General features: G+C 49.9%; 1 long non-coding RNA gene across 1 annotated transcript; it reads left to right on the forward strand.

Moving 5' to 3' along the window:
* The first annotated feature begins 307 nt into the window (after positions 1 to 307).
* LOC125527310 lies at positions 308 to 2,558 on the forward strand. Its single transcript, XR_007292033.1, has 4 exons — positions 308 to 459; positions 538 to 797; positions 1,963 to 2,097; positions 2,206 to 2,558. It is a non-coding gene; the product is annotated as an uncharacterized LOC125527310 (long non-coding RNA).
* Positions 2,559 to 12,722: the final 10,164 nt, after the last annotated feature.

Below are 12,722 nucleotides of genomic sequence, written 5' to 3' on the forward strand. Positions count from 1 at the left end.
AAGCCCAGGCCTTAGGGTATTCTTTGGTCTTGATTATTATCTTTCTTGTCTACTATCTTTTCAGTTTTGTCAGGTCGACGTCATGTACATGACTTGTATTATGATATTTTTATATATAATCTCTTCTCTCCCTATATATATATATATGTATATATATATAAAATAAAGCACGGATTGAGTCTCCGGGTTCACCGTTGTGGCGTTTTTGTGAAAAAGTCCCTGTGGTTTTGATAATTAAACCTGCAGTCCTTATTTAAGTGGATCTGGAAAAAACGATTCGATTTTGCAAATTAACCCTTGACGCTCTTCTGTTCATCTTATCCAGTGGCAGAGAAGGTGGAAGGTGGGACAGCTTCGGCTGGGCGCTCGTGGGCGAGCTCGTCAGCCGTCCGGCTCTCCCCTCCGCTTGCGGCCCTCTCGGCCTCTCCTCCACTTCCGGCGTCCCCGGCCCCCCTGTAGGTGCGTCTCCATCCCAGCACCTTGATCCTGCTCTTGGCCCCTCCCTGATCCTGCTCGATTGGTGGATCTGCGGCTCAGGGCATCCTCGGCGTTCCTAACCTCAAGAAGTGCGGCGGCGGAAGATCCGCGTGGGGGCATCGAGCGCAGCTGGATCTGCGTGAAGGCATCCACAGCCTCCGTGCAGACGCTCGAGATCGACAACGCCACCATGATGTACAGCTGCGAGCTGCCCACCCGTGTCCTCAGCCTCTTCGTCCCACTCTTGGTGTCTCCTCAACGATCCTCAGCAGGGAGCGCATCATTGTCGTCAACTCCAAGCTGATCCGATGCGTCAAGAGGTAATCCTCTACTCACTTGACCGCCGACGAGGTATTCCAGTACGCCACCGATGTGCAGTCACTCTCCTCTCTCTCTTTCCCTCCCTCTGGTATCCCTCTCTATCTTGCTGGAATGGCACCAATCATCACTGGTCTGGACTCACACCCAACTTGATTTTTCCTTGTGCTGATTTGGGGTTAGTTCAGGTCCAGGGGCAGGTGCTAATGGAGAGTTTGAGAATGAATGCGAGGGGTGGTTGCATCTGTTACCCTTTAGTAATTTTTCTGTCGGTCTCTGCTTTTTTGATTCATAGGTGTACTTAGATCCTAGGATCAGATATATGCTACTGTAAAGTTGTCTCGGGATATTATCTATCTGTTTCTGATGATCAGCTTTCAGTTACTTGATACCACTGACTTTTCCTGTGTGGGAAAGACAACATCTTCTACTGGACATTTGCTAAGACAGAGCACTTCAGATTCCTTCTACATATAACATGTACTACAAGCTGGCTGTGATGGTTGCCGTCTATATTGTCGTGTGAATTGTTCCACACTTCTGATCATCATATTGTATGATGAGCAGTTGGCCATCTCTTATTCTGTGGGGATATGGTCCGTTTGTATTCTTCTAATTGATTCGGTTCACAATTCTAGCCGATGAAATTTGGTCTACATTTATGTGTACGTATGCTATCCTATATACTGGAACTTGTGCTTGCCCATTATATGATTATACTACAAGTAGACAAATGCAAATGTCCATAGTAGTAAACTTGTGGTCACGGGACTACTAGCTTAAAGTTTGTTAGATTATGTAAATGGGCATTTTTGTTGTCTGCTCTTTAGGTTTCCATAGCATGAGGTGGTGCTCTTGCTTTTAAAAACACATATAAACTGCAGTAATTTGAGGCTGAAAGGACCAACATTAGCAGCAATAATATAAATATCCATTAGAAGAGTTTTCTGCACTGAGTCCGTGGGTCTCACAAAGATATAAGATATATAGAATGTTGTAAAGATCAGCTTACCTTCTCATGCAATGGAACAATTGTGTGTCTTGATCTTTCCCTTTTTCTTTGGTTTTGCAGCCTAGAATTTTTAGACATGCGCATATAGATTGGAGCACCTAATAGTAGTTGAAAATGTTTTTGAGTAAAAATGCAACTAATACTCAATTTTCTAGGACTTGATACATCATGGTCTTCTTGTGCTTTGTTGTTTGGTTGGTGTAGAGCCCCTCAGCTCTTACCAAGAGGCTCTAGCTTTGAATCTGACTCTTTTAGTAGTTGGAGTGTTGCACACATGGAATTGATCGCAGGTACTTCATCTAAAGATCCCAAGATCAGAATTTTATTACCCTATGTCGAGACCTGCATTTTTGCTATGGTGCACCCTAAGCTTTCTAAATTTTTGTTATGAGGTTTAGAGAGGAAGCGAAGCAGCAACAGTTTGGGTTCAGAGAAGATTAGGAGCAGCAGTTCATTGGAGAAGGAGAGGTACAACAGCCGAGGGCAGTAGCAGAGAGCAGAATTAGCAGGCCAGGGGCGGCAGCAGAGGATCAGAAGCAGAGATGAGTTCGATTCGATTGCCATTGATAATGATTCAGACTTGAGTTTGCACCACCCTTGTGTTACTAAATAGTTTGTCCTTTTTCACTTGTGATTATGCACTAGAGATTTGCAAGGATGCATTGGATTTTTTTATACTGATTTGATGCACTCTGACTTTGGAATGCGAACAAATGTGATCTTCAATTGGCATTGATGATTCAGACTTCAATTTGCTAATATTGTAGCTGACCTAACCTTGAGTGTTACTCCGCTATACTAAGTAGATTGAGCTTTTTGTTACCCCAATGTCTTGAAAGCAAACTCTGTTCAAGGTTCCTTCTTTATCTTAGGCTCGGTACAGTGCTCATAATCTCAACTCAGTAGCAAGCTTATGGATGGAGTGTATTTCAGTTGACCAACATGGCCGGAGGTGTGAACCAAACTGACAACAGAGATATCCAGTCTCTCATGCTTTATTCTTCATGTAGTACAATAAAGTTTGTTTGTAGCTAACTTAGTCCTCTCGGACGCTCTTGCTTGATACAAGGGTATGAACATGTCGTACACTGACCGTGGAAAACGTTTGGACCTCATTTACAAAGATACATGTCACTGAGGTAGCTGGAAAATAATTTGATGGCCAAGAACCATCGAACCTATGGTGCACTTCTGAACTGTTATTGCTCATCTAAAAAAGAAGAGAAAGCAACACACCTTTATCACAAGATGGACGAGTGAGGGAGTCCTGGATTAGGGGGTGTCCGGATGGCCGGACTATACCTTCAGCCGGATTCCTGGACTATGAAGATACAAGATTGAAGACATCGACGGTATGGACGCCGATGAAGGAGATGATGAAGAACCAACGCCTACTAGGCCCTGGAAAGCCACCTCGTCATATGACATATACATAGTGGACACCCCAAAAGAAGGAGATGGCGATGAAACAGCGGAGGATGATCCCTCCAAGAAACAGCCTAAGCGCCGGCGTCAGCGGCGTCGCTCAAAATCCCGCCAAAACAAACACGGCGATTCCAGCACGGGAGATAATAATACTCCGGAAAGCGCCGAAGAAAATCCCCTCGAGCAAGATTTAGCACAGGAGGATGAGGAAACCAGCCCTCATAAGAGAGCGGCTGACAGAGAGGTCGAGGACGATAATTATATGCCTCCCTCCGAAGACGAGGCAAGCCTCGACGACGACGAATTCGTCGTGCCAGAGGATCCCGTCGAACAAGAGCGTTTTCAATGCAGGCTTATGGCCACGGCAAGAAGCCTCAAGAAAAATAGCAACAGCTTAAAGCTGATCAAGGCTTGCTAGTCGACAGATGGACTGAAGTCCTTGCGGCCGAAGAGCATAAACTCGAACGCCCCTCCAAGAGCTACCCAAAGCGCAGGATGCTACCCCGATTAGAGGAGGAAGCTCTTGATGCGGCCGACCGACCACCTCGTGGCCGTGACAGAGAGGCCTCTCGGCCCTCCACTCAAGCCGCATCCCGTATCAAGGCACGGGAATATGCGCCGGACTTACGAGATATGTTGAAGGACAAGGCAAGGCAAACAAGATCGATCTACGGATCGCGCGGGCGCCCCACGGCTTGAGACGATAACCATCACGCCGGCCACAAATTCGGCAGGGCCGAACACAGTAGACAAAGCTCACTGGAGCTATGTCGTGATATAGCCCAGTACAGAGGCGCCTCACACCCACTATGCTTCACTGACGAAATAATGGATCATAAAATCCTTGAGGGTTTCAAACCCATAAACATTGAATCATATGATGGCACAACAGATCCCACGGTATGAATCAAGGATTATCTCCTTCATATCCACATGGCCCGCGGCGATGATTTCCACGCCATCAAATACCTCCCACTCAAGCTTAAAGGACCAGCTCGGCAGTGGCTTAACAGTCTGCCAACAGGGTCAATCAGTTGTCGGGAGGACCCGGAAGCCGCATTCCTCGACAATTTCCAGGGCACTTATGTGCGACCCCCAGACGCTGATGACCTAAGCCACGTAATTCAGCAGCCAGACGAATCGGCCAGGCAATTCTGGACACGGCTCCTAACAAAGAAAAATCAAATAATCGACTGTCCGGACGCAGAGGCCCTAGCAGCCTTCAAGCACAATATCTGTGACGAGTGGCTTGCCCGGCACCTAGGACAGGAAAAGACGAAATCTATGGCAGCACTCACGACACTCATGACCCGCTTTTGCGCGGGAGAAGACAGCTGGCTTGCTCGTAGCAACAATATGGCCAAGAACCCGGGTAATTCGGATACCAGGGACAGTAGTGGCAGGTCGCGTCGCAACAAGCAGAAGCGCCGCATTAACGGCGACAATGCTGAGGATACGGCAGTTAATGCCGGATTCAGAGGCTCTAAAACCGGTCAGCAGAAAAAGCCATTCAAAAGGAATCCTATGGGCCCGTCCAGTTTGGACCGAATACTCGACCGCTTGTGCCAGATACATGGCACCCCGAAAAGCCGGCCAATCACACCAACAGGGATTGTTGGGTGTTCAAGCAGGCAGGCAAGTTAAATGCCGAAAATGAAGACAAGGGGCTACATAGCGATGACGACGAGGAGCCCCGGCCGCCGAACAACAGTGGACATAAGGGTTTCCCCCCACAAGTGCGGACGGTGAACATGATATACGCAACCCACGTCCCCAAAAGGGAGCGGAAGCGCACGTTAAGGGACGTATACGCGGTAGAGCCAGTCGCCCCAAAGTTCAACCCATGGTCCTCCTGCCCGATCACCTTTGACCGAAGGGACCATCCCACTAGCATCCGTCATGGCGGATTCGCCGCATTGGTTCTAGACCCAATTATTGACGGATTTCATCTCACAAGAGTCCTTATGGACGGCGGCAGCAGTCTGAACCTGCTTTGCTAGGATACAGTGCGGAAAATGGGCATAGATCCCTCGAGGATTAAGCCCACCAAAACGATCTTTAAAGGCGTAATACCAGGTGTAGAAGCCAGCTGTACAGGCTCAGTCACACTTGAAGTGGTCTTCGGATCTCCGGATAATTTCCGAAGCGAGGAGTTAATCTTCGACATTGTCCCATTCCGCAGTGGCTATCATGCACTTCTCGGGCGAACCGCATTCGCCAAGTTCAATGCGGTACCGCACTACGCATACCTTAAGCTCAAGATGTCAGGCCCTCGAGGAGTAATTACGGTCAATGAAAACACCGAACGCTCCCTCCGAACGGAGGAGCACATGGCGGCCCTTGCAGCGGAAGTACAAAGCAGCCTCTCCAGGCAGTTCTCCAGTCCAGCCATTAAACGTCCGGACACCGTCAAGCGCGCCCGGAGTAACCCAAAACAAGACCGCCTGGCACATTCCGAGCAGGCGTAGCAATGCGGCCCCAACCCCAACCCTCGCAAAAAGGCAACGCCAGTACTTCGCGTACATAACTACGCTCTAGAGATACCATGGGTACAGGGGGAGGGGCACCATCACGGCACGCCCAAAACGCAGCTTAAACCGCACCAGGGGCTGCCGATATATTTTATTTTCTCTTACTTTCAGGACTCCATTCTTCGGAAGGCCTGTTCGGCAGTTCAATTGCCGCATAAACGATGCAAGAACCAGGGAGGCAGACAAGCCATGCCGCATTACGAAACTCACAGGTGGTCTCTATCACGAGCAGTATACCTGTTTCGCATACTATTCCGTAGCTTGCCCCTGGATTAGACATGTTACGTAGTCCAACTTTTTGTCGCATTATTTGTATCGTTCTACTTTGATCGCAGCTATTTTTAATAAACAATGCATAGCTTTTGTCTATTTTTGCATTATCCTTTTATAAATATATGTTCCTTAACAACATGTTGCACCCGTATAATTTGGTACGGCCAAAATACGCCAGGGGCTTCAGTACCCCTCAATATGGTGTGAGAAGTCCGAACACTTTCACAAGTGCGGCACCCCGAACATATAGCATTATATGCATCGGCTCCGAATCATGTATTGGGTCAATAGTTGGGTTTGCCCGGCTCCTATGTTTTGGTGCCTTACGTTCCGCTATATCGGCTAAGGTAGCACTAGGAGAACCACTGCGATTGTTCCCCAGTTGAGCTGGGCCGAGCACCTCAGTGGAGAAAGGTAAAACTGACTGTCATGATGAAGCGAGAGCTGGTCGCTATTCGAGAGGTTTTTTCGAGTCCCTAAAGACTTATGCCGCTTAGGGCGAGGAGTCGGCTCTGTCCGGCCAAGGCGTGGATAGCGGCCCGAACTCGGTCTTTCGAATACTAGGGGCTTCGCCAAAATTTAAAATTATAGAATTCTATGGCTAAGTGAGAGTGTTCACGCGTTATAGTCCGATTGCCTTGTTCGTTGGGCTGAGCGCCTCCCTCGAAGGACCCAAACATGGGAAAAAGAGCGCTCAGGTTTATCCCCAAACACCCCAGCACTAGCGGCACGGGGGCAGAAGCTGACGACTCGCCATCTCTCAGAATTGATAAACAGCCGCACAGAAGGTAATATTTTAAATTCCAACAACATTTCTCAGCGCATATGAACAAGTTTTCAGCGCACAGGACAAAAACGAGCGAGTTTTACTCAAAAATTACATCCCTAGAATATTCATCCGCCATAAGGCGGGCACCCTTCAGAACATCCTTATAATAATTTTCGGGCTTGTGATGCTCTTTCCCCGGCGGTGGCCCGTCCTTCACAAGCTTCTCAGCATCCAGCTTGCCCCAGTGCACCTTAGCACGGGCAAGGGCCCTACGGGCACCTTCAATGCAGACGGAGCGCTTGATGACTTCGAGCCTTGGACAGGCCTCCACCAGCCGCCGCACCAGCCCGAAATAGCTCCCAGGTAGGGCCTCCCCAGGCCACAGCCGAACTAGGAGGCCCTTCATGGCCTGTTCGGCCGCCTTGTGGAGCTCGACCAGTTGCTTCAGCTGGTCGCTCAGGGGCACGGGGTGTCCGGCCTCAGCATACTGAGACCAGAACACCTTCTCCATCGAGCTGCCCTCCTCGGCTCGATAGAATGCAGCGGCATCGGACACACTCTGGGGAAGATCTGTGAACGCTGCTGGAGAGCTCCGGATTCGGGTAAGTAACAAGTAACTCACGTTTATATGTTTGCTTTGCATAAAGAATGCCTTACCCGCCGCTATCTTCTTCACCTCATCCAACTCCCGGAGGGTCTTCTGGGATTCGGTCTTGGCAGACTTGGCATTTTCAATAGCCACCGCGAGCTCGGACGCTCGCGTCCAAGGTTGTTAGAATCGCGATTTTGAATCGGATCGGAGCTCCGATGGTAAGATCGCAAATCGTAGAATCTTCACTATCAGGATCGTAGAAACGTAGATTCTGTGAACTAAAATCGTAGAATCATAGGGGTTAGTTTGGATCGTAAAGTCGTAGAATCGTATAACAGAATCGCGATTCTGACAACCTTGCTCGCGTCTTCGAGTCAAGCTCCAAACTCTCATGTTTCTTCATGAGAACCTGGAGCTCTTGTCGCACCTTGCCAACCTCGGCCTCATACTTCTCCCGCTCGGTGCGCTCCGCGGCCACACTCTTCTCGGCCTCGAGCAGCGCTTGCTTAAGGGTCGCCACCTTAGACATGGCCCCTACAATAGCCATGTTGATCCTGTTACTTTTTGCAATTGCATCCTTTTTATACATATTCAAACAAGGTATTTCTTACCTTCCTTCTCCTCGAGCTGCTTCTTGGCACGCCCGAGCTCTTGCTCGGACTTCTCGAGGCTCTGCTTCAGCGTGTCCACTTCCACAGTCAGTGCGGCGGACGCCAGCAGAGAAGCCTGCATACGCATATTGACTCCTTTGTTAGACTCCTGCGAATTTTTGATCCTCTATTCGTCTTTTCTTCGCGAACGCCCAACAGAGCATCACGGGCTACTGTCTATGCGGTAATAACTATTTTCACATTATTTACTTACCTCAAAGCCTGTCAAAAGGCTAGTATAAGCTTCAGTCAGTCCGCTCTTGGCGGACTGAACCTTCTGGACCACCGCACTCATAATAGTGCGGTGCCCCTCATCGATGGAGGCGCCCTCGAGCACCTCCAACAGATTGTCCGGCGCCCCCGGTTGGACGGAGGTCACCGGCACGGTGGGCTTGCTCCTCTTGGAAGGAGGTCGCCCGCCGGACTCTGGAACCTTTGAAGGTTCCGGAGCGGTGTCCGGCCCTGAGTCGGACTTGGAGCCCTGGGGGGTTTCATCCCCTTTTCTCCTGTAGTCCGGGAGGTCGCCTTGCGGTGCCTCCAGGACCACCTCCTCCCGGCTTGGGACCTGTTGGGACAACACTTCGGTGTTGTCCGTAGGGCGGGGGGAGGAAGTCGTCGGAAGCGAGTTCACATCCGGCGAATCCATTGAGCCGCTCGATGACGCGTTGAGCCGGTCCTTGAGCGGGCTGCATAAACATATTCGGCGTAAGGGAAAGCTGTGCAATAAACGAATACTATGAATTACTCTGGTACCCGGATACTTATGATTTTGCCAGGGGCTTGGCCCTGGGCTGCCACTCCTCTTCGCCGTCGTCGGCGTCGGTGGAGTAGTCCGGAGGAAGGGTTTTCCCCTTCTTGGACCCTCCGGCCTCCCCGGAGAGGGCGGCCTTCCTTTTCTTCTCTCCTCCCGCTGGAGGGGGAGAGGTCTCTTCTTCTTCCTCCTCGTCTTCACGAGAGGAATGCGCCTCAGAACCGCCGGATGATGGATCCGACGCCTCCTGGCGCCGGGCACTCTTTCGAGTCCCCGTGGCCTTCTTTGTGGCCTTCTTCTCCGGCACCACATAGGGTGCCGGAACCAGCAGCTTCGCCAAGCGAGCGTTCGCTGGGCCTTCGGGCAAAGGAGCCGGATAGTTGATCTGTCCGGACGTCACCTGCCAATCCTGTCAAAAGTAAGGGAGCTTAGATCCCGCATGGAGTCAAACTATGAAACACTGATATCCTATAAAAAAACAGCTTACCGCGAGAGCGTGATGCTGCGCGCTGAATCCGTGATCCTCGGTAGCGGATGCGGGAGCCTCGGCGCCTTTGAAAAGCACCTTCCAGGCATCTTCGTACGTCGTGTCGAAGATCCTGCTTAGTGTCTGGTGCCGCGCCGGGTCGAACTCCCACAGGTTGAAAGGCCGTCGTTGACACGGGAGAATCAGGCGGATGAGCATAACCTGGACTATGTTGACAAGTTTGAGCTTCTTGTCCACCATGGTTTGTATGCACGTTTGGAGTCCGGTCAGCTCTCCTTTCTTGCCCCATGACAGGCCCGTCTCCTTCCAGGAGGTGAGCCGCGTAAGGGGTCCGGATCGAATCTCGGGGGGTGCGACCCATTCGGGGTCGCGCGGCTCGGTGATGTAAAACCACCCCGATTGCCACCCCTTTAGGGTCTCCACAAAGGAGCCCTCTGTGACACCCCAAAATTTTTTTGGCCTTGTTTTATTAAATTAAAATTTTCTCCAGGAATTAAAACTTTGATTTTCTGGACTCCCTTTTGATTTTTGAAACATTTTCTTCCTTGTTGTGATGGAGTTTTTCCCCAGAGTGAAAACTTTTCAAATTTGTTATTGGACTTACTTAACATCTCAAGAAAAAACTCTTCTTTTATTTAGTAGAACAATTAAACAATTAATTTGCTTGAGTGTTAATTTTCCTGAAAAATGGCTTTTCAAAGTTATATGGTCACATTTGAACTACAACCATTTGATAAATTCACTTAAAATTCCCACCAAAATTTGGAGATGTCATGTGATGTCTTTAAATCACTTTAATACAAAAATATCTTTTATTATTGAATTATTTTGAGCTCTACAACCAATTCTGTTCTCTAGTCCAGAGTGCAATTTTGCACTACAACTCATTTAAATATTTCCTTCTAGCCTCCACCAAAATTATGGGATTTTAGTAGTAGCATATGATTCAACTTTATGCAAAAACCCAGTGTTGTTATTTGAAAATTTTGAGTGAATCAACTTCTTTTCCATTCTGATCCTGCCTTGTGATTTCTACTGCAACCCTATTCATTTTTGCTCCAATGACCTTGTGCTTTCTCCTGCTTGTAGTCCTCCCTGCAAGACCACTAAGTCCAGGAGCATGCACCTATTGGATCATTTTTGGTTCATGTAATGATGCCTTTTATCTCCTGACCAGAATTGAAGTTCAGCAAAACTTGCACTAGCAAGTTTCTCCTTTTGTCCAAATGACCTCACCACTCTCTTTTGCATCTAAGGAGACCCTGATCTGGAGAATTTGGCCACTCCAAGAAATGCCTAAGTGCCCTTGGCATTTTGTCATACACCTTATGGGCATGATCTGTTTTGACATGACTTTTGTCATTGCACTATGAGTTTGCACCTCTGATCAAACTAACATGTCCACTAGACTCCCAGGTGCTCCTAACCTAGGTCTGCTAAGTGCCAGCCTCACCCAAGCCCGATGGCATGCACTGGCATTTCATCGAGCACGTTCCGTGCGTGCTCTGGGCGCGAGCAGAGCACGCGTTTTGCACGTGCCGCGCCCGAGCCGACGCGTCGCACCCCTGGGCTCTGCCCGCCCTACAGAGCCACGCCACTCACTCCCCTTCTCGCTGCAACGCGCCAAGAGCCCTCGCCACGTCCCCGACAGGCCAGGAGCTAGCCGCCACGGCCGCCGACAGCCCCTGCTCCGTTCAGCACCGCCCAAGCCTCTCCCGCTCGCCACCTGGCTCCTGGAACAGCATGAGCTCATCCACAAGCGTGTTCACTAGCGCTCGTCGCCGCCACGACGCCCTAGCTACAGAATGGCGGTCGCCGGCGACCTTATCCGCGGCCACCGTCGGAACCGACCCCGATCGCCTATTTAAGGAGCCCCGAGCTCTTCTCCGCGCGCAGGCAGTCCCAAGCCATCTCCCTAGGACCCCCATTGGCAGCCAATCGACCCGGGGAGGTCTCCTTCCCCATCTCCGGCAACCGCAGCCGCCGCCACTGCCCCGGCCATTCCGGCGCTACCAGAGCCTTCCCCCTCTCCGTTCTCTTCACCAGGAACCTTCTCATCCTCCCGTGAACCCGTTCCCCTGCTCGATTTTGATCGGGAGTCATCGTAGCCCCAAACTCACTTCGCCCCCGAAGCCATCTCCGCCGCGAAGCTCGTCGCCGGCGACTCCGTCCACGTCGGCGACCATGGCGGGTACCCCCGAGTTCGTCTCGACCTCCTGAGCACGCCCATGCGCTCAGATCACCGAGGGACGCCGCCATTCGCTGGCGAGCCTCGCCGGAGCTCCGCCTCTGTTCGGTCAGGGGGGAACGACGCGCGCGTGGACCAGTCAAACCTGACCAGTGGGCCAGGCGGGCCCACTGTCGGTGACCCACTGGCAGTCCACGCTGGATAAGTGGAGGCGTATTTCCAGAATACGCTTTCGATGTGTACGTATATATTCGAATCGTTTTTCTTTTCTGATTTATTTGTTTAAACAGATTTTGACCACAACTTTGACCGGCTATATCTTTTTAAATAAAACTCCAAATGAGTTGATTCTTTTTCCTACCTTCCTCAAATTTTGTCTAGTTTATTTTAAGATTTATTTCAAAAAAAAATTCAAACAACTCTTTGTGCTGTTTTGAATTTGTGTGTTAATTCAAATTTATTGAAAATAGGATTTTGGAGAGAGGAAGGAAAGCTTTCAAAAGCTTTGGAGTGCACCCTGCCTTTCCACACCATAAAGGCAAGCATTCTGAACCCCGACATAGTATTTTTGGTGTGTTAGTTGACTCATTTATAACACCATCTCATTTCGGAGAACTCGTTATTTTATGTGGCGATGTGATCATTTGCATGAAGGCATATTAGTGATTTCCTTGCTGTTGGAAATGAATATACTTGTGATGGTAATCATCCTCATGTGCCTTGCATGCATGCCGGAAAGGAATCCGGAAAAGCCTCTGCCTTGGGTAGGCGTGAGCTTATCGCCGGTCTCCGTCGGGACGGTTATGTCCGGTATGGCATGGTAAGGTATATTGAGTCGTGATTTTGTTGGTTGAAATATATTTATTATACATGTCATGCAGGGAACTTATAAACCTCCTGAGTCGACCGCAGATCGAGTCTTGTTCTAGTAACCCCCATACTTGCCTCGTACTACCACTCGTCCCTGCCGCAGGTAGGGTACGGTTCAGTAAGTTGTCAACCCCTTTCCAGCACACACCGTACAGAGAGGCCATGGTGGAAGATATCGGTTGTAGCCGGTAGGCATGCCACCTGGTCAGGGGGCATGGGTGTTTCCCGTTGGGACCGAGAGGGGAGGCCATCCCTTAGAGCGCGCGATATAAATTTGATCCCATGCTACGCGAGGTTGTAGCCTCCCCACTTAGAGTTTTCCTTAACAAGTGTCGTGGGTGATTCCAGACACCGATGAGTTAAGCTGGTGTGTGCAAGT

Source organism: Triticum urartu, unplaced genomic scaffold, assembly GCF_003073215.2.
Source record: "Triticum urartu cultivar G1812 unplaced genomic scaffold, Tu2.1 TuUngrouped_contig_3538, whole genome shotgun sequence".
NCBI lineage: Eukaryota > Viridiplantae > Streptophyta > Magnoliopsida > Poales > Poaceae > Triticum > Triticum urartu.